This window comes from Pogonomyrmex barbatus, unplaced genomic scaffold, assembly GCF_055798465.1.
Source record: "Pogonomyrmex barbatus isolate J1 unplaced genomic scaffold, ASM5579846v1 scaffold19, whole genome shotgun sequence".
Lineage (NCBI taxonomy): Eukaryota > Metazoa > Arthropoda > Insecta > Hymenoptera > Formicidae > Pogonomyrmex > Pogonomyrmex barbatus.
Window position 1 is genome coordinate 2,109,159 of NW_028297115.1, and position 23,156 is coordinate 2,132,314.

General features: G+C 31.2%; 1 protein-coding gene and 2 pseudogenes across 6 annotated transcripts in view; 2 read left to right on the forward strand and 1 right to left on the reverse strand.

The window, feature by feature from the left end:
• The window catches only part of Dh31-R (Diuretic hormone 31 Receptor), a 188,837-nt gene that overhangs the window by 78,115 nt on the left and 87,566 nt on the right, over nucleotides 1–23,156 (forward strand). The gene's annotated exons all lie outside the window — the stretch shown is intronic.
• On the reverse strand, nucleotides 4,557–21,966 carry LOC105423158 (juvenile hormone esterase-like; annotated as a pseudogene). The gene is made up of 9 exons (XR_016138890.1): nucleotides 21,860–21,966; nucleotides 11,618–11,816; nucleotides 9,302–9,590; nucleotides 8,742–8,921; nucleotides 7,957–8,168; nucleotides 7,384–7,555; nucleotides 6,396–6,724; nucleotides 6,020–6,164; nucleotides 4,557–5,875 (listed from the first exon to the last, which is right to left on the reverse strand). The product of XR_016138890.1 is annotated as a juvenile hormone esterase-like (transcript).
• On the forward strand, nucleotides 14,081–16,301 carry LOC148936882 (uncharacterized; annotated as a pseudogene).

Here is a 23,156-nt window from a genome sequence, read left to right on the forward strand (position 1 = left end):
AATTACATGTAACTTATATGATTAAATTACACATACATATATTGAAAATTATAATTGAATAAAGTGTAAATTGCGCAGATTATAATTAAAATTAATAAATATAAGATAAACTATATTATAAAAGCAATATATATACACATATATATATATATATTTATACTGCATTAAATATATATATATATATATATATATATATATATATATATATATATATATATACAGTATCTTAATAACATAAAAAATGTGAAAATTTAATATAGTATTAAATGCAAAAATATTTCATTATTTCTTTCGAAAATAAATATTTTGTTATTTTTTCTTATTATTGTTTAATTTATGTTACGGATAATAATCAGCAAAGGTGTCATGTATTAGCTCCAATTTAATTAAAATTACTTCTATTTCAGCAATAAATAGTATTATATGATTTATTAATTTTTTATTTAATTTGCGAGAACTTTTTATTCTCAGTAAGTTATAAATCAATAAACATTGATCTTGGTATTTTAGCTAACAAAAATTGAAACTTGAACTTCATTGAAAAATAACAATAATGATCATATTCTGTAAAATCTAAATTATCTTTGCAGAGTAATCAAAGAATATTATAAAAAGAAATACCGATAAGTCTTAAGATATGTATGTTATGTATATCTAATCTAGATAAGCTCTTAGCATTATAACTTTTTTTTCTTCCCAATTTTCTTCTCTTTTCTGAAAAACTTTCATTTGTGAGACTTTATCAATATTTAGATAATTATAATTTCTCTTTTATGTTTGTTACTGGTAACTATAAATTTATGATAGGCATTGGATTCCTAGATTTTAAAATTAATTATTAACACCTAATTAATAAGATTATAATAATGTGACTGGATTTAACTCATATTTCAAATAAATGTAGATATCAAAGGATATTTTTGAAGTTCTTCTACGAAAAGTATATTATTAAAGAAAGAATTTATTAAGAATATATATTTTACTTATTACTTATATTTATATTATTTATATTTTATTCACACAATTTTATAATACATTTTATACATTTTTTATTATACTTTTAATTAAATATTTGATTAATTATTCCTTCTGTCAAGAGAGGCTTCTCTTGAGTCTTTTTTGCACCGATTGTCTTGAGAAATTGAAATCTCTCTCTCTCTCTCTCTCTCTCTCTCTCTCTCTCCCTTTTGAGGGAAAGAATTAATATTTTATTTTTTAATTTTAATAATATTATATAATTGAATTTTCGAAGAATGATGTCGAAGAAAGACATACAATTGTCAAGTGAATGAGATTTATTAAACTAGAGTATGTTTTAGAAAAGTTTGTAGTGTATTATTATGTTATTTATAATATACATAAACACATTTTCGTTACGTATTGTTCTATCTCTTCATATAACTATAAAAATAAAAATAAAAGAAGCAGGAAAATCTTCGATGTAAGAGTTTTATTCTCATCTAGCGAAGAAAATAATTATCTGTAACGTTTAATCATTTGTAAATTTCAAAGATTATATATGATTTAAATGCATAAATCGCATATCCGTGTTTCAGATCTAATGGGACTAATTTCGTATGTGTAGATAGAGCGGGCTTTTGACTGAGTCAAAAAGTCCTCTACCATTTTGCAATTTTCGCAATAATTAACGAGTTATTAATTCTTAAAAATCACCGTATTAGCCCGGCCCATCGACAAATGCAAGCGCGCGGTAAGATACTCCCGCCCGATCATCGTTGATAGGCGTGTGAGAAATTGTTTACTTCAAACGGCAATCTATACACGAGCCGCGAGAAATATATTTTATTATATATTTTTTGTCTTCTGAATCACTCACCATGTAAATGTCAATGTTATAAAGATGTTTGTCACCTAGTGCAATCGGTCCCAAAGTAAAATATTAATTAAAAAAGGCAGCAGTGTTAAAAGTTTTATTCCGTCTTGCGTAATGAAATTAGCAATTTTTTAAAAAGTAAAAAACGGAAGGAGTTTCAACGGTTCGGCCTCTACGAATCATATGTGGAAATAAAGTCAAATTAGTAAACAAGACAACAGAAGGATAGTGGAATAAATAACAATATTAAGATAACAAATAAGCCCTCTCTTTTCTTTCCTCTCGGACAGCCAAAAATAAAGCTAGAGCCCGCAGATGACGAAGGATTTATAATTTGTTTAAGATAGAGACATACCCATTATGTAAAAATTCCGTATCTGTTTGTAAATTAAGACTATTTTGTTGTTGTTTTATACACAACATTTCTGATGTTAATCCTTTTTCTAAAAGGCATTCTCTATCCTTATATCATTCCAATTAAATTCATGATTATATTGCAATCTATGACAACTGCGTCTGTGATTACAGACGCAGTTGCCATATTCCTGTTTATGTGATTGTGGTGTTCCGAAATCCTCGTTGTCAGTTGTTTGAAAGTTTGTCCCACACATCTGTGATTCATCACAGTCTTTGCACGATATTTTATAAACCACATTTTTGTTCGTCAACACTGGAAGAGGATCTTTGTGGATCCTAACCATCCTCTTCAGCTTGTTTAGACTAAAGAAAGCAATCTTTGCCATCAATCCTGTAACTGTTTTTTCATTATATCTGCAACACTCCCCACAAATAGGATCGGAAACCAAGGTATACATTCCGAGATTTGTTCAGACTTAGACGATACTTTTCTATTGAGAGAGAGAGAGAGAGCTATCTTTTTTGATAAGGGCTTTAATTTTTAAATTAATTGAATCAAAAACAAACAAACTTGAGAGGATAGTCATTGTCAATTAATGTATTTATAATGAATTCTAGATTTTTTTTTGATGTTGTGTTCAGAGTGTGTTAATAGCAAAGCTCGACCAAACTAAAAATCTCTTCCCATTTTTGAGAGAGAAGGTGCTCAGATAAAAAATTCAAAAATCTCCCCGAAAACGAGGGTTTGTGATACCAATCTGTTATCATGATATTGTTTTTGATCTTGAGTGTAACATCTAAAAAGTTCAACGTTCGTCCTCCCAAACGTAAATTGCAATCTTCCCAATGTTCATCCCCCCTCAAGCGTAATTAACATTGCAATCTTGAATGGAAGGAATTAAAAATGTTGAGAATGTCTTGAATACTTTATGTTAGGTTGTCATGACAATGTTGTCCACATATCTAGTATAATGACGTAGTAAAATGACATCCCAATTCTCTCGAGTGCCCTCTTCTCAATACTACTTTTAATATTAAATCAGCAATGACAGAAGAAAGCGGAGAGCTCATATGTATCAAATGATTGTTTATAAATGCAGTTATCAAAAGTAAAGAAGATGGAATTGAGCACAAGTAATACTGCTTTGACAACTCCTCTTTAGATATGTTGTTGTCCACAGCAATTTCTTCCCATCTCTTTTCTATACATGACAGAGCCAGATCAAAAGGGATATTAAACAGCGAAATCACATCCAACGAGATTAAGTTATAACCCTCCCCAATGACCATGCCAGACAGTTCTTTCACCAATTTGAAGCTGTTTTTTATGTAACTACGTGGTTTTGCGATTTTGTTGGAAATAATTTCATGTAGATGTCGAGCAAGAGGGAGAAGAGTATTATCAATAGAATCAATAGTATTATCAATAGAGGACAGTATTATTCTAAGAGGACAATCCTTATGTATTTATCCTTATGTATGTGTCCTTATTTTAAGAAGACCATCCAACCATCAACCAGACTCTCGGCATTATCCTGTTAGTGCAGCATAACTTTTTATATGTCGCTGGTGAAATGTACTCGGAATCCCTCCAATTCTTCAGGAAAAAATAAATAAATATAAAAGGAACTATATCATGGAAACAATATGTACAGCATCTTAACATTATGAGAAATATAATTTAACATTCAACGCAAAAACATTTTATTATTTTTTCTACAAAGGCATTATATTTTTGTTTTTCTTTCTTGTCATTATTTAATTTGTGTTGCAATTTTAGTAGTACGAGTAGTAGTACGGGATCCTCAAGTTAGTATTAGTAGTATTCAGTTGCTTCAAAATTGCTCTAAATTTAATCCTTAGCTGGCACACTTTTCCAGAATCACATAGCTGGCACATTGGACCGTTTCAAATCCCAACCACAAAAACGTTTGCTGCGAGGAAACTATTAATCTTTTTTGCTTGAAAAAATTCTAAGATAGTCTTCAAATGTGCTTTAGCAAATTAGATGATTTTGATAAAATCTAATATTGAGTATAAAAAAAAATTGGAGAATGTGAAAAAGACGAAAAAAATGACTATTTTTACTAAAAAATTCATAACTCTTTTATTTTTTCATATTAAGAGCTAAAATTTTAACTTGACACTCTTGAAATACAATACTTTAAAAAAAAAAATAGTTTGATAATGGTCGTTTGAAAAAAGGTATTTATTCGGAGAGTTGAAGAGACGAATTTCAGCCAAAAAAGTACTACTTATTTTTTTCAAAATATACTTGTTTATTTATTATATATGAGTAAATTTTACACAATTAATCTAGAAAAATACATAATTAATATAAAAAAGAATCAATATAATCATCAAAAATGTGTAAAATTATTTTATTGATTTATGAGCCAGTACAATTTGTACAAAAAACAGACGATAATCGCAAATTGGTTGTCGGCAGGACGGACACGCTTCTTTAGTTTTCTTGTCATCTTTTCGAGTGCAATATGCGCATCTTTGCCTTGACGGTAATTGTACTCTTTCGTATGCTTCATCACAATGCACATCTTTCTCTAATATCCCAGCGATGCCAAGCTTTAAATCTCTGCATAGAGTCGGTGTCGCGTACCGCTCTGTCAAAAACGGTACCAAATACAAGTACATTCTTTCAAGGCAAACGATTGCCGTGAATGTTTCATTATTGTTGATTGCTTGTAACTTGCATGTCCAAAGTATTCTAGCGTTAACAATCATCTGGTCTAGCATTCCAAAAAATATCCGCATTGGCCGTCTATTTGTTTTTCGTGTAACTGTACGAATACGAATGGCAAAGTTGGTCGAAACAGTCCACCTCCTTTTGTTTTGTTATAATGAAGAATAATATTTGGCTTATCATTTGTTGTCGAACCTAATAAAGCCGGAATAATATTACACGCTCTTGAATAAAAAAATTAAATCATAAGTACATCGTACAACATGATGTACTTATCTTTTTCCACACATTGATCACAAAAACTAATTAAAAAAAAAAAATTGAAAAAATTCTTGAAATAATTATAACTGGCACACTGGGCCCTGATGGCACTAATTCGTTTTACTCGACTGTCACAGCTAAACTGACGTTTTTAAAATAACGTTCCGTACTCTACAAAAAGATGGTTCTTCTAACTAATATTAGGCAGCACCACAAGTATCATTTTTGTACTTTAGGAGAGCTTAAATTGAAGCTGAATTAGGCTGGGACATTTGATACCCCACAGTGTCAACTAAGTTAATAATAAAGAGTATTATTTATCTATTAATTTTTTTATACTTAATTTGTGTAACACTTTTTATTTTTAATAATTTAATTTATAAATCCACTAACATAAATATCAATATTTTAGTTAATAAAGACTTTAAACTTCCAACAAATAACGATAAAGCTCACATTTAAAATCTAAAATATATATGCAAAATGATTAGAAAATATTTATTATAAACGAAACTGAAAATACATATGTCATATGTACATTTGTTATAACATAGATAAATTTTTAACTCTGTAACTTATTCTTTTTTTCTTCCCAATCCCAGCGTTCTTCTCCTTTACGAAAGATTTTCATTTGTGAGTTTTTGTCAATATTTAGATAATTATAATTTTCTTTTCGTGAGCTTGTTACCGGTAACCATAAATTTGTAATAGGCGTAGGTTTTCTAGATGGAGAATTAATTATTAATACTTAATTAATAAAAGTGTAATAATGTGATTAAAACATATATATATATATATATATATATATATATATATATATATATAAACAGTATATAAAATTAAAATGAAGGAATTAAATGTAATACCCTGTTTTAGCGAAATCTGTCCACATTTGTGTTAAACAATTCATCATCTTATAATCCTCTGAATCAGGTGCAGGTGGTGATAGGCCGAAATCTTTTATCATGTTAGAATAAAATAAATAAGGTAACTCTTCACCATGAGTTGCTCCTGCAAAATATATATTTTCATTTAATATAATTACTAATTGTTAAATACTTTAAAAGACAATCCAGTGTTTTAATTAAATACTTAAAAAAAATCATTTTTATTATTTTAAAAACACATCTTTAGAAATGTGTTGAAACATTTTATGTAAAGATTATGATACCAGTATGCTCATTTTTTAGAAATAAAAATTTTTGAAATTTTAAATAGTCTTAAAGTAATTAGTGACAGTACCTGGGAGTGTAATATTAAGTAATTTTTTCATAAAAATAGTTTTATTGTCGTATGAAAATTTATATAGATATGTTGCATTGTTATCGTTCTTATTCAGTTTTGTCTGAATATCTGTTACTTCCATTATAGAACGATAAAAAAATTGGTCGCCAATAAAATTAGCATAATTTATTAAAGTTTCTTCTCACACCGCTTTGTTACCAAAATATATAGATTCTCGTAGTTTCGTAATTCTTTGACTGTCATCGGTATCTTTGATAATGTCGATAAAACTTTGGGCATTATGATCATTTTGAAGTCAACTTTCTTAAGTTCTTCTTTGCTCGTATCTGAAACGATTTTCAGACCATTTAAATGATGGACCTTTAAATGCTGACCATCATACAGATTGTTACATAAAACAATATATATTTTGACAAGCTTTTTATTAAGAAATCTGTTATTCAAATATACTTGTATGGAGGAAAGGTTATTGTTAAAACATTAGTTAAAATTTTTCGTAAATATGATCTATTGATAGAATGCAACATAAAGAAATAATATTTAGATAATAGATATCTATGTTTAATTATGCACATATTTATCATAAATGCTATATTTATCATTATATGAGAAATTTAATAATAAACAAATTAAATTATAAAACGTACTCATAAACAATAAAAAAAACATGATTTTGGAACAAAAATTTTTAGTATATCTAGTAATTATAATTTTCTAGTATTTTCTAGTAATTATAATTTTCAAATGTATTCAGAAATAATAAATTAATGAAAATTATTATAATACTCTAGAAATGAAAATTATTATATACTCTAGAATATATACATAAATATTACCTATAAAAAGTTTATTAGATACACTTAAAAGTATAAATTTGTTAAATATCTGCTTGATATCATTGTTGTCATTTTTAATAGAACATATCTTACGAAAATTTTATCTGACTTAGGATACATTTAATGTAGACAAAAATAAATATACCCACGGTTCATTAAATTACTACAAATGAAAATAGATCCCTCGCAACTGATAAAACCTAAGAGTAATGGTATATTAACCCCACGATGTATAAATGTCGTTAGATTTTCTGGGAAAGCTGGATTCGATGACTCGTGATCCAAAGTAGGTGTAAATATCGTAAGATATTGTTGACGCTCCTATGGAAAATACATTATTAAAGATTGAGTAAATTATCGTCAATTCTTTGCAAGATCTTGGTTGCTAAATTTCTATATAAAATAATTTCAAATAATTGTATCATCATTTCCTGCTGTCGACGAATTGGCTATGATTCTCTCAGTTGTTTATTAACATTTACTCGACTTATATTAATATATTGTTTATTCTTATGTGGCATGAAGACGAGAGATATAAAAATAAATAATATATTAATATAAGCCGTAAAAAATTGATTATGATTCTCTCAGTTGTTTATTAACATTTACTCGACTATTAACGTATTATGTATTATTAAAGAATACATTTTATTCATGCGATCTATAATGTGGATATATATTTCTTGTTGTATATTTGTCTAATTAAATATTCGGATAGTTACAACTTCTGACAGGAGAGACTTCTCTTGAGTCTCTATAAGTCTTTTTGCATCGATTGTTTTGAGAAATTCGTAAGCGACTTTCGGATCTGTAGTTGGTTTTCCAAGTTTTTCGGCAAGCAGAAAACCTCTGTTTTTTGTATGTGGTTTTCGTTCAGTAAAAGCCCAAGGACACGTCATAACACCACTTTGCGATATTGCTTTATGAAATAAACCTGTCATAATGAATAGGTTAGTATAATGATTTGTCATTATAAAATCTTTCTTTTTTTCTTTCTAACATAAATGCAGCTTAGGATCAATCCAAATTCTTCTAATCATCGAATCCTTTATCATTTTGTTATTAAGATCTTATTAAATTTTATTCTTTCTTTCTTTCTTCCCTTCCTCTCTCTCTCTCTCTCTCTCTCTCTCTCTCTCTCTCTCTGTCTCTCTCTCTCTTTCTGTCTTTCTCCAAGGAAAGAAATTAATAGTTCAATTTTTCATTTTAACAATATTACACAATTGATAGTATACAATTGAAATATGATTGAATTTTTATTAATAATCGTATTTTTTTGATAGAAAATTAGATTTGTTTCAATAAATCTAAATAATTATTAAATGCAAATTTTAGGATTCAAATTATATGCACATGTGTGCAATAATTATATGTGTGTGTGTACGCGCGCAAGCACGATTGAGAGAGAGAGAGAGAGAGAGAGAGAGAGAGAGAGAGAGTGTGTGTGTGTGTGTGTGTGTGTGTGTGTGTGTGTGTGTGTGTGTGTATCATTAAGTTTAAATTGTACATTTGGCTAAGGGAGACAGAGTTAAGTAATGTACGATGGCTCCGCCAGCACTTTCGCCAAAAATAGTCACATTTTCTGAGTCTCCCCCAAATACTGATATATTCTTTTTGACCCATCGTAACGCCATGATCACATCTTTCAGATTACCTGTTGCCACTTTGTCATAAAGATTTAAGAAACCTGAAATTATTAATGTTAATTTTTTTGGAGAATTGATTTATCTAATTTAAAAATAGACAATTACATTGAAAATAAATCGCATTATAAGTTATTGGCGTAAATGAATTGTATGAACGGGGAAATATAAGTCATTTTATATTCAAAAAGTATAAATTAAAAATAGATTTTAGACATAGTATCAAGAGAAATTGTGAAATTATATCTGTTTTTTTTTTTATAAAGTTACGTTTGACTTGAAACGATTGATAATACATTCTTTAAGAAATATGAATGTATTTAACGAGTTATTTAATATAGAGAAAAGATTTAAATGATAATTTTAATGACATATAGAATGTCGGATGACGTATAATGATGACATATCGAAATAGTTAACGTACCTAGAACACCTAATCTGTAATTCAAAGTAACTAACACTACATCTTTTTGTACGATATAATCGGGACCACAAAAAGTTGCATCACCGGAACCCATGGAAAAGGCACCGCCATGTATCCACACCATCACTGAGCGTTTCTTCGAAGATTCGAGTTTCGTGGTGTACACATTTAAATATAAACAATCTTCATCGCCCATAATTTCACGTGTAAAAATGTTTAATTGGACTGCGACATTTCCATACACCGAAGCGTCTCTATCACTAATCCATGGTTCTGCTGGTACTGGATCCTAATTAATGCATATAATTAAGTCTTATGCATTAATTATATTCGACATAAGATTTATCTTTAGCGAAATAAATATCTGTATAATAATGTCTTCAAACTTACTCGCTTATATATTTATGTTGCTTATAATTCATTTATTTATTAATTTATATTACATTTATATCACATTTATATTACATTTATTTATTAATTTGTATTACATTTATATTACATGAAAAAAATGAATTAATTTATATTAGAAGATCGTTTTTTTTTCTGAACTTTTTTAATACTGAACTATTTTAATATTTTTATATTATTAATTTTAATGTACTTTTCTAAGCAATATAATATTTCTTATTGTCATTTTATATATAAAGAATAGAATAGAAATTATTATACAATAAATATAATTACGTAATATAACTGACAAACAAACTCATATCTTATCTTTAAAGCTTACTCTTTTATCAATATTATTTAATCGTAATTTTTTAGTTTTTTATAATCATTTTCGTATTTTTCTAATTTTTATTTTAAAGCGCGATTACATAAGACAAGAATAAACCGTTTTTTTTTTGGACACTTTTTTCGTCAAAAAATTAATTTTTAATTTTGTCTTTTGTAATCGCATCTTAAAACAAAGATTAGAGAGATATACGAAATCATAATATAGAAATTATAATACAAAATTGAGAAAATTTTGAGAAGAAATACTGATAAAAAATTATGATTGAAAAATAAGATATGGTGATTATATAATTACTCATGTCATTATATGTATACACATATATATGGAGAGGTCCAGCATCGATCATATCATCTCTCGTGTGCAAGTAGAGCTGGTAAAACTGAATAGAAAAGTCCTCTATCACTTTGCAATTTTCGCGATAATTATCGAATTATTAATTATTAAAAATCACCGTATTAGCCCGGTCTATCGGCAAATGCAAGTAGAGTAAGATACTCCCGCCCGGCGATCATCGTTGATAGACATGTAAGAAATTGTTTACTTCAAATGGCAATCTACGCATAAGTCGCTTGAAACAATTCCTCACGCGCCTGTCAACGATGATCGCCAGGCGGGAGTATCTTAAGATACTCCGATAGATTTGCCGATAAACCGGTCTAATACGGTGATTTTTAATAATTAATAATTCGATAATTATCGCGAAAATTACAAAATAATAGAGGAATTTTTTACTCAGTTGTACCAGTTTCTACTTGAGAGGTGATATGACTGATGCTGGACATATATATATATATATATATATATATATATATATACACAGGATGTCCCGCAGTATGTGTAACACCGCTCCTGAGAAGATAGACGGAAGCAAGATAAATAAAAATGTCTCATATCTTTTTGCGATATTTGCAATAATTGTCGAGTTATTAAATATTAAAGTTGCACAAATAAGAACGCACGGGGAGAAAGCTCGCCCGCCTGAACCGTAGAATAGGAAGCGTGAGCGGCGACTATTCCCCTTCCCCTCGCCGCGTGCGCTCCGCCCATTGTCGAGCGCCGGATGGCCATTGTCGTCACGCTGGGCCGTCCTACAGGCGGGCGAGCGCTTTCTCTCCGCGCGTTCTTATCTGTGCAACTTTAATATTTAATAACTCGAAAATTATTGCGCAAAATTATATCGCAAATTGATACAAGACATTTTGATTTATCTCGCTCCCGCCTACCTTTTCACGAGCGATGAGGACAGTGCTACTATACATACGTAGATGAAAGCGTAGCCAATGCCGCTTGCAATCAACAGTTCCACGCGTGCCTAGCGACGGCGAACGCGTATCTCATTGGGCGGTCCTATCTTATCGTTTGCAATTTGATTATTTTCATAAATTAATAACTCGTTACCTATTGCGAAAATTCTAAAATAGTACAGGACTCAGTTTAGTCTGTTCTATTTGCATATGACCGCTTGGCTATTTTTTTGGGACACCCTGTATATATATATATATATATATATATATATATATATGTAAAATGTGTGTGTTATAATAATAATAATAATAATAATAACTTTGTATCTATACCTTGAATCTGAGTTCTCCAATTGGCGGTTTGGCATATGGTATTCCTCGAAAGGCGATATAGGAATTGTTGTAGACATCTTTCTCTACAATGCCGATTAACTTTCCTTCATGCACGGATATTTTAACTCTGTTGTTTTCCATGATAGATACGTTGAAAGAATGACAAGAGAAATGCTCGTCGATCGATAAGCTCGTCATTCTATATATGTAGATATTGAAGAAAGATAATATAATTGACGTCATAGTGAATGAGATTTAATGGAACGAAGGGTCTGTTTTATTGATAAGTTTATAGTTTATGATTATGTTATTTGATATGATACATAATCAATACATTAATAAACTGTCTGTTATTTCTCGTATCATATTTCTTTACACTCTATGAAACTAAAAATAAAAGAAACAAGAAAAACGGTGATGTAAAACTTTTTATGTGGTGTAGAAAACAGTTATCTGTAACGTTCAACAATTTGTAAATTTCAAAGATTACATGTGATTTATATGATTAAATCACACACACATAAATTGAAAAATATAATTAGTGTAGATGTAAATGTAAAGTGTAAATGTAAAGTGTAAATATAAAGTGTAAATGTAAATATTGTGCAGATTATAAAAAATTAATAAATATAAGATAAACTATATTATAGAAGCAATATATATAGTATCTTAATAACATGAAAAATATGAAAATTTAATAAATTTAATTTAATACAGTATTAAATAAAAATATTTCATTATTTTTTCCGAAAATAAATATTTTATTATTTTTTTTTATTATTGTTTAATTTATGTTACAATTTTATGGATAATATTTAGCAAAAATGTCATATATTAGCTCAAATTTAATTAAAATTATTTCCATGCCAGCAATAAATAATATTATATGATCTATTAATTTTTTGTTTAATTTGCAAAAACTTTTTATTCTCAGTAAATTATACAATAAACGTTAATCTTGGTATTTTACTTAAACAAAAATTGAAACTTGAACTTCATGAAAAATAATAATAATTCATGTTCATATTCTGTAAAATCCAAATTATCTTTGCAGAGTAATCAAAGGATATTTATTATAAAAAGAATACCGATAAGTCCTAAGATATATATGTTATGTATATCTAATCTAGATAAGCTTTTAGCAGTGTAATTTTTTTTCTTCCTAGTTTTCTGTTTTTTTCGAAAAACTTTCGAAATTTGTGAGACTTTATCAATATCTAGATAATTATGATTTTCCTTTTATGTTTGTTATCGGTAATCACAAATTTGTGATAGACACTGTAGTTCTAGATTTTAAAATTAATTAATAACACCAAATAATAATAATAAGATTATAATAATGTGATCGAAACAACATGGAAAATTAAAAAAAAAGAAAGAAATTTAAAATATCATGTTTTTTTGAAATTTGTGCACATTTATGTTAATTCATTATCTTATAATCCGACTCAGATCAAATGGTGATAAACCGAAATCTTTCATGAATATAAGAATGAAATCAGTAAGATAATCTCTTCGATATGAGAAAAACCTACAAAATATATATTCTCATTTAATTCAACTATTAACCTTTAAATATTCTAAAGGATTACTCACTTAATTATTTTGAAAGGATATAATTTTTTATTATTCTGAACATAAACATTTAAAAATATATTGAAATATTTCATGTAGTGACTTTGACATGCGCATCATATTTTTATATATATAATGTGCGTGCGTGCGCGCGTGCGTGCGCGCGCGCGCGCGTATGTGTGTGTGTGTGTGTGTGTGTGTGTGTGTGTGTGTAATTTTAATTTAGAAATGATAAATTAATGAAATATGTTAAAATTATAATTATACAATATTATTCATCAAAATTTTATTAAAATATATTTTATTAAAACAGAGTTAATAATATAAGTTTGTTAAATATCAACTTACTATCAACGATGTCATTTTTAAAATAAAAATATATCTTATAAAAATTTGATTTGATTAAGAATATATATAATTAAAACAAAATGAATAAAAATAAGAAATAAAAATAAACTGAAGTTTGATAAAATTATTGTGTATAATACAAGATTCTTCGCAATTGCTAAAATTTAAAAATATTGATACATTAATTCCGCGGTGTAAACGTAGCCTAATTTTTCCGGGAAAGTTGGATTTGATTCATATTCATTTCAAATAGGTGTAAATATCAAAGGATATTTTTAATGTTCTTCTACGAAAAGTATATTATGAAGGAAAGTATTTATTAAGAATACTTATATTTTATTCATATAATTTTATAATACGGTTATATATTTTGTATTATTACACGTCTCGTTCTCAATGATAGTATTGTAGTGTTGCTTGTCATATCTCATATCATAACATTTAAAGTACTTTTATAGCACTTTTCAAATATGGCGCCTCAGCTTCCTTCGGTCTTCCCTTGCCAACTTCATATTGTTTCGTTATGCCGAACTATCGAGACGTTTTTCGGTATAGCTCGCAAAAATTTATTACATCTCAAAGTAAGAACAATGTCAGAACACGAGAAAAGAAAGCATTCAAGATCTCGATCGCGTGATCACGATCGTCATGGGAGTAAAAGAAGAAGAGACGATAAGAGCGACAAATTATAGAATCAAATAGATTACCTCACAAAGATTGTCAAAGGATGGATTCATTCAAAACAACCTTCTACTAGCACATCTGCTATGTCTAACTTAAATAGTAAGTAATACCAATCCTGAGAGGGTTAACATATGGTACCTCACATTTTCCACAAGTGAGAGTCAAAGTCAACAAGACTTGACAAGACTTGGTGTTCTTGTGAGCAAGTTCAACAAGAACATAGACCTCACTATATACATAATGAATGTCATCCCTTTAACCTCGCTTATTTTTTTACTCATTGATTAAGAAATAATACTCCACACGAGTATATTTTTTTTGAGAGGTCACTTATGTTATCTCACATTTTTTACACGAAAAGTGAGAGTCAAAGTCAACAAGACTTGAAATTTTGTGAGCTAGTCCAACAAGAACATAGATCTCAATATGGACACAATAAGTGTCGCTCCCCTTTAACCTCGCTTACTTCTTTGCTCATTGAAGTAAAGCTCTGCATCTGAGAAAGTAACCTTTATCAGCTCTCTCTTCCACACAAGATTAAAGAGGTTAATGTTATAATGGGTTATGTTATCTCATAATTTCCAAAGAGATGTGAGAGCTGAAGTCAACAAGACTGTATTGGGATATTTTGAGCTAGTTCAAGAAACATATATCTTTCATGTACCCCTCTTTTTCTAACCTCACGTTTTCCTGCTCGTTTTCAGCCGAGGAAAATGAGGAGAAAGATCAGGAAAAAGTTCCTGACATATTCGCGCTAAGGGTGACGAGGAGGATAGAACACTAGAAGATAATGTCTTGAAAGTATTAGGAGTGAACCTCGATGAATCTAAGTTCAAGATTGTTAAATATTATCCAGAACTGATAAATACTTGGTCGAAATGGATGAAACGGAATCTTCCAGAGAAGAACAAAAAAGACATTTTGAAATGTTATAACAGGGAGGGTGTATTTTACACTGAAGCCCCGAAAATGAACGCAGAAATCATTCCACTTCTTTCAGACATTGCTAAGAAACGAGACCAGCACTTCTTGGACACCCAGAATTGCATTGGTACAGGTATGACAGCCCTGGGAGCAGCAGTGTCTTTGCTCATAGATCCTCCGGAAGATGGGGTGAATGAAAATGCATTCATCGATCTCTTGAGCCATGCTGGTCAGATTTTGACAGATGTTTTTTCAACAATCTGTAGCTCGAAAATCATTCATTACAGTTACACTACAGTTGAATAAGAATATTAAACCAACTATTGATACTATGATTTCCGATGAATGACTGTATGGGAGTGATTTAAAAGAGAAAATTAAAGATGCAAAAGAAATTGAAAAGGCTTGTGCAGGAATAAGAGAAAAGGTTACTCGAAAAACTACCATCAAACAACCAGGAAACCTGGAAGCACCCACCTGCAAGATACCAGCAGGTGGGTATCCGCTAGGACGTCAACTTTTCAATTTCAAGAAGAAAACACATCAAACCTCCCAGCCAATCTCAACGAAGTCGTTGACGTCGAAGAATTGATTATCATCAAGGAAATAAATCAGAGAAAAAGTGTATAATATTAGACATGCAGCGGTTTCTGCGGCCCATAATAGAGATATTGACATCTCTGTTATAAGGCAAAGCACTGGATGGACGGCTGGTTCCCAGACCTTTTTTAGATTTTATAACAGATTCATTCGAATAGCTAACGACCAATTTGCACGAGCAATTTTAATAATTTTAAATTATTTTTCATGTGTATAAGAGTGTTCTGATCTTATAAAAAAAAAAGGAAGACAAATAAAAAAGAATTATCACAATCACTAAAAACCTACAATACTTGAGAACGAGACGTGTAATATAATTGTGAGATCAAACGAACTCGTCGAAGACGGACGAAGTCAGTCTTTTAGTTTGATCGAAATTATATGAAACGTCTCGTTTGAAGATGATAGTCTCCCATCCGGATATATTTCTTTCCAAATAATGATAATAATAACACCCACTATCATCTTCACTGGTGATTCTAAATTCTTACATAAAACAATATGAAGTTGGCAAGGGATCGAAAACCGAAGGAGGCTGAGACGCCATATTTGAAAAGTGCTATACTTTAAATGTTGTGATATGAGATATGACAAACAATACTACAATACTATCATCTTCGAACGAGACATTTCATATAATTTCGACCAAACTCCGTCCGTCTTCGACGGGCTCGTTTGATATCACAATTATATTTTTATTTAATTAAACTTGGTTAATTATTACTTCTGTCAAGAGAGACTTTTCTTGAGTCTTTTTTGCATCGATTGTTTTGAGATTCTCTCTCTCTCTCTCTCTCTCTCTCTCTCTCTCTCTCTCCCCCCCCCTTTTAAAGGAAAGAATTAATATTTTATTTTTTAATTTTAATAATATTATACAATTGAATTTTTAATTGTATTTAACTGTATTTAATTGTTTTTAATTATATTCAATTGTATTCAATTGTTAAATTATTTGATTCAATTAGTATTAGTGGTTCAATTTTATTAATAAACAATTAGATTTGATTTTTTTAGATTTACTTATCAGTAAATCTATTATGTAGAATTAAGTAGAATGAAATATTTAAAAATACAAATTTATTGCCTGTGCGCGTATGTGTGAGAGAAAGGAAGAGAGGAGGCAGGATAGGAAAGAGGAGGAAGGGAGGGAGGGAGTTCATTAACGTATAATAGTATATATAGATGTCAAAGACTATATCAAAGATTATATAATTGATGTCAAGTGAATGAGATTTAATGGAACAGAACATGTTTTAAAAAAGTTTATAGTTTATGATTATGTTATTTGATGTAATACGCATAAACAAATTTTCGTTACTTATCGTTACTTATCGTTCTATTTTCGTTCTATTTCTTCATATAATTTTAAAAATGAAAATAAAAGAAGCAGGAAAAACTTTTGTAAAATGTAAGATTTTTATTTTCATCTGACGAAAACAATTATTTATAATGTTCAATCATTTATAAATTTCAAAGATTATATGTGATTTAAATGCATAAAGCGCATATAAAATGAAAAAAATAACTGAATAAAATATAAATTTTACGTTACGAGAAATAAATAAATATGAGAAAAACTATATTATGGAAACAATAGCATATTAAAAACACAAAAAATAGATAACGATCACGCAAAATTTGAAATCGATAAATTAGTGATAGAAAGACTCTTAAATTGATAAAAATAGTAAATAATGGGCAAGGATTAGTAAGAGTCAAGCGCGGATTTTATTGCATATAATTTAATAACTATTTGAATTAAAACATATACGATAATGTAATAAACGAACGTTTCGGCTCATTTTCGAGCCATCTTCAGCGCAAAGGAGCAGCCTTACATATAAGTAGGGGAACAAAAACCGGTATTAATGGCAAACAATCAGCAAAAATTGTGGTTTATAGGCAGCACCTAAATGCGCGTTTCCGAACGAATCCAGGAACCCAGTTGCATGACCGAATGGAACCATATTGTATGCAATAATGCGGTAATGTGAAAAAATTTTTCAAAAAACATAGTGAAGGATAACATAGTGAAAGGTAATCTGTCGGAAAGCATAACCGAGAATTTACCACAGAATCACATCATTGAGTGGAGAAAGTAGAACGCAAGCAATATGCACATGTACGGAAGCCAATATATAAATATCCAGAAAGAATAATATAAATAATATATGATCAAAAGACGGTCCAAAAGTGTATATGAAAAATGTTATAAAAGAGTTATAAGGAAAGAGCGGTAAATGTCAGATACGCAGTCAAAAATAAAATGATCAAGATCATCGCCGGTAAAACACTGTGACTAAATAATAAACAAATAAGGAGAAAAATAATATAATATTATTGTCAATTATTAATAAAAACAGAATATGTCCGAATCAATAATTCGATGTCGGTTTTTAAATTTAGATCGTTCTTCTGTTCTTGTATATGTATCATTCATTTGTTATACGATTTCTCCATATCCAGAACTCTAATATAATCCCAATCGAATTTATGTCCCGTTAACAATCTATGTTCGGTAATTACTGAGCGAGTGGATGAACTGCGATTAATATGATTACGATGTTTAGACAATCTAGTAATCGTCCAGACCCACGTAGGATGCATCGCATTCAAGACAATCGATTCTATAGACAATGTTGCTTTTCTGTGAATTCGATAAGGGATGTTTTTGTACCTTAACAATGTCCCGAAGTTTATTCATGTTCTAATTTAACATTAGAATTTTTGAAAATGTTGTTAAATTTATCCGATATATGGGAAACATAAGGAATGGTGAACCACACGGATTTATCATCCATTTCCTCAGTTGTCGCATCGAGATTTGGATCATGACAAATGAACAAATGAATAATATCTGAGATGATACATATACAGGAACAGAAGAACAGTCTAAATTTAAAACCGATACCGAATTGAATCGGGCGTATTCTGTTTTTATTAATAATTGACAACAATATTATATTATTTTTCTCCTTATTTATTTATTATTTAGTCACAGTGTTTTACCGGCGATGATCTTGATCATTTTTAACTGCGTACCTGACATTTACCGCTCTTTCCTTATAACTCTTTTATAAAATTTTTCGTATACACTTTTAAAGTTGGACATCTTTTGACCATATATTATTTATATTACTCTCTCTGGACATTTATATATTGACTTCCATACATGTGCATATTGCTTGCGTTTTGCTTTCTCCACTCAATGATGTGGTTCTGTGATAAGTTCTCGGTTCTTTCCGACGGATTACCTTTGGTTCGTACTCTTCACTATGTTTTCTTGAAAATTTTTTTTCACATTATCGCAGATTATTGCATACAATATAGTTCCATCCGGTCATGCAACTGGGTTCATGGACGAGGGATTCGTTCGGGAACGCGCATTTGGATGCTGTCTACAGACCACAATTTTTGCTGATTGTTTGCCATTGACACTGGTTTTTGTTCCCCTACTTGTATGTAACACCGCTCTTTTGCGCTGAAGATGACTCGAAAACCGAAATAATGAGCCGAAACGTTCGTTTATTACATTATCGTGTATGTTTTAATTCAAATAGTTATTATTAAATTATACGCAATAAGATCCGCGCTTGACTCTTACTAATCCTTAGCCCATTTATTTACTATTTTTAAAAACACAAAGAATATGAAAAATTGAATATAGTATGCAAAAATATTCTGTTATTTTTTTGCTAATGCATAAATATTTTGTTACTCTTTCATGTTATTGTTTTATTTGTACTTCAATTTTACGGATACAATATTTAGCAAGAGACTCTCAAGTTAATATTCAGTTAAAATTATTTCAAATTTACGACGTATGGATTTTTATATATTTCTTATGTCAATTCGTGTTTGTTTTTTATTTTTTTATTTTTTTTTATTTAAAATAAGATTATAAATACTATATAATCTTATAGACTGTGATCGCCCCGGAATCAGTCTCGAATTTGTCGATCGAGCGGTCCAATCCCGCGTCCCCGAGTTCTCGCGATCACACTTAACGGTTGGTCGCCAGGCATGAGCACGTGTCACTTAATCACACTTAAAATCTTAATTATTTTGTGCAATTTGACCGAAGGCTCGCGGTCGCGAACGGTATCGGCAGCTTCGTTTCTATATATGGTAGAGGGGAGGATTCACGGAATGGAGAGAAGGAAAAAGAAACGGATTTTTAGTAAACAATAATTACTTATAATGCTTAACAAAACTATATTTAATCGCGACTCTAATAATTATACGGAATTACTTCATGTTACATCGATGCTCAGAAAATCTCAAATCTTACAGCATAGTATCTCAAATATTACAGTATCTCAACAATATCTTGAATCTGTTACAATATCTCGGTAGTATCTTAAATATTGCAATGTCTCAATATTATCTCAAATATTACAAATGACGGTACATCGAAGATATAAGTCGAATTGCGCAACTACTCACGGTTCGACATATTGATGGGCGATGATGCTTCGATTAATGATGAATCGATATTCGTTTTTTTGAGATCGATTATTTCTATCGATGTTTCTTATTTAATTAATAGTTCGATGTTTTCGATTAATTAATTATTTGATGTTTTTAGATTCGATTAATTGAATTAAAATTTCTCGAAGTAGATTCATTGGTTGCATTCAGCAGACAAGCAGATCAGTGAGTGTTCATTGATTGCATTCAGCAGACAAGCAGATCAGTGAGTGTTCAGTCTTTGATAAATATGATTGAATATGATTGAATATAATTCCAGTGATGGACATTTCAAACAAGAATCGAGACCTTCATGGACATGCTGTCTCGTTGTAAATGCATCATCCCTACTTTTGATTCTCTCGTGTCTCTCGTTTTGAAATGCTCATCACTGATTGCTCACTAAGTCCTGTTCTACAATACGTCGTATGTCGGGTGTCGGAACACAGTTGATGGTCCAATGAGGGAAACTCGTTTTCAAAAGACAAATTCTCTCATTGGGATTCTCCCATCGCGTATATTCCGATATCTGGCAGCGACACATGACGTATTGTAGAATAGACTTATACTTTTTACAAACAAATAAATAAATGATATTAATAAATATATGTTGTTTTAAAACCGCGAAAAATAGCGTTCAAGTAGTTAAAATTTGAAGGCGAGTCTTTCGCCATGAAGCACTGCGCTTTTTATCGCACTGCCGTTAAATAATATAATAATTGATTGTTTAATAATCGATTCGATAATAATCGATCTTTTTTAATATTTTTAAAATAATCGATCATTTTTCTATTAAAACACAATCGATTGTATGATCGATTATTTATTTAACCGATTATTTAATAATCGATCACATTCTTGGACATTCGATTATTTAATAATTGATTTTTTTCGACATCGCCCATCACTAGGTCAGCATCCGATTCGATCAAGCACACGGTAATGATATCGAAAATTTGGGTGCTTTTGCCCAACGGTCTGAACTCACGCCTGAACTCATCGCAAATATACTCAAATTTTATTCCAATACAATTTCGGACGGCAACTTAAATTAATCTGTATTTCGCTTTTACGCGGTATTACGCAACAACGTACACTCATATTCTATGCAAAAACATTCTCAGAGCCGGTGCACACACTTCTGCATAACGCAGAGATAATGCAGAGAGATAAGAAAAATTATACCAATCAGAATCTTTCATTTCCATTGTAGGAGTAGAAATGGAGGACTATGATTGGTTCATTTTCTTATGCGTCATGCATTGTGAGTCATGCATTATGCAGAAGTGTGTGCTCCGGCAACGTAAATTAATCCATGTTGTCTCGCTTCCATGATACTATGTTACGTAACGGCAACAAATGCGCAGAAAGGAAAGACTAAACATAAAGAATGACTTTCCGTTATGACCAAGGCGAGAGAGAGAACGTTACGAAAAATTTGAAAATCTAGCCGGGAAGAACGACACGTCGTCGCCGGTCGGCTCGAGAAGCGAAAATGATAAGTGCGAGGGAAATATCCCCCGGAAATATTCCCCGCTGACATGGGGAAAACGTTTCCTTCTCGAAATCTCGGCATCCGTGCGGTCTCCCCGATATCCGGCGAAATTGACGATTTTACAATTGTGACATTGTTCGCCTCACCAAACGACGCCTCGCTCTCTTCGGATCCTCTCCTTTCAGGTTCCTGCATCCACACTGTCGCGCCACAGTAGCGCGAATTTGTGCCCGAGCACGCTGGCGATTTTCCCCCTCTACTGTCTATCCGTGTGCCGCGCTGCGCGTAGGAGCGCCTCGGTGTGCGTAAGTGGAGGGAGAAAATTGCCAGCATGCTCGGGCACAAATTCGCACCTTTGGTAGAGTATAGCGGAAAGGTGAATCCTTCGCGATTCTGCGGATCCTGCGGTGACATGGCACGATCGTCGTCTCCTTCCTTTTCCATAAATTAGCGCCGCGGTGTGATGATCGGCCGATAACTCTTTTGTTCACACGCGAGTGTGAAAATCCTAGATCCGTATCTTTTTTGATCCTGCGGAAGATTCGAAGGAGCGAATTTCTTCTCTCTGGCTTGGCTTGCGATCCGCGGGGATTTCTTCACCAATAAATCGATTCCTCCGGTGAGAGGTAGCTCTCTCCTCCGGCTCGATATTGCGTCCCCCTCAAAATTCTCTGCCAGCCTTTCCAAAATTCGAGATCTCCTCGCAGGCTTGCGTGGAGTGGCGCCTCCCCTTCGGTCGCTCTCTCGTCCCTGTCTTACAGTGATCAGCCTCATGGTCTCTACAAATACATCGCTAAAGCAACGGCAACTTTCTCTGCAAACACCGAATTGTTATACTAGGTGTATGCATAAGTTTTTTCCGGTTTTTTAGTAAAAAAAGACACGTAATTTTCAAGGGAAATTAATTTTTTTTTATTCAAAATATTGGCTATCGGCTTCTATACATTTCGCCCATCTTTCAGGTAATTTATGAATACCATGCCAGAAAAACTGCTTGTCTTTTGCGGCAAACCATTCGTCGAGCATTTTCCAATTTCCTCGAAATTGCTGAAGTGTTGCTCTGCGAGCGCGTGCCCCATTGATGCGAAGAGGTGATAGTCAGATGGCGCCAGGTCTGGGGAGTACGGCGGGTGCGGAAGGATGTCCCATCCAAGCGATTTCAAGGTGTCTTTCACTGGTTTTGCTGTGTGAGACGGCGCATTGTCGTGTAACAAAATCACTTTGGCATGTCTTCTGGCCCATTCCGGTCGTCTTTCGATTAATGCGTGGTTTAAATTAATCATTTGTTGGCGATAGCGTTGTGTATTAACGGTTTCGCCGGGCTTCAAGAGTTCATAATACACAATACCGCTCTGGTCCCACCAGACACAGAGCATGGTCTTCTTGCCGAAGCGATTTGGCCTTAGTGTTGATAGACCGGCTTCGCCAGGTGAAAGCCACGAT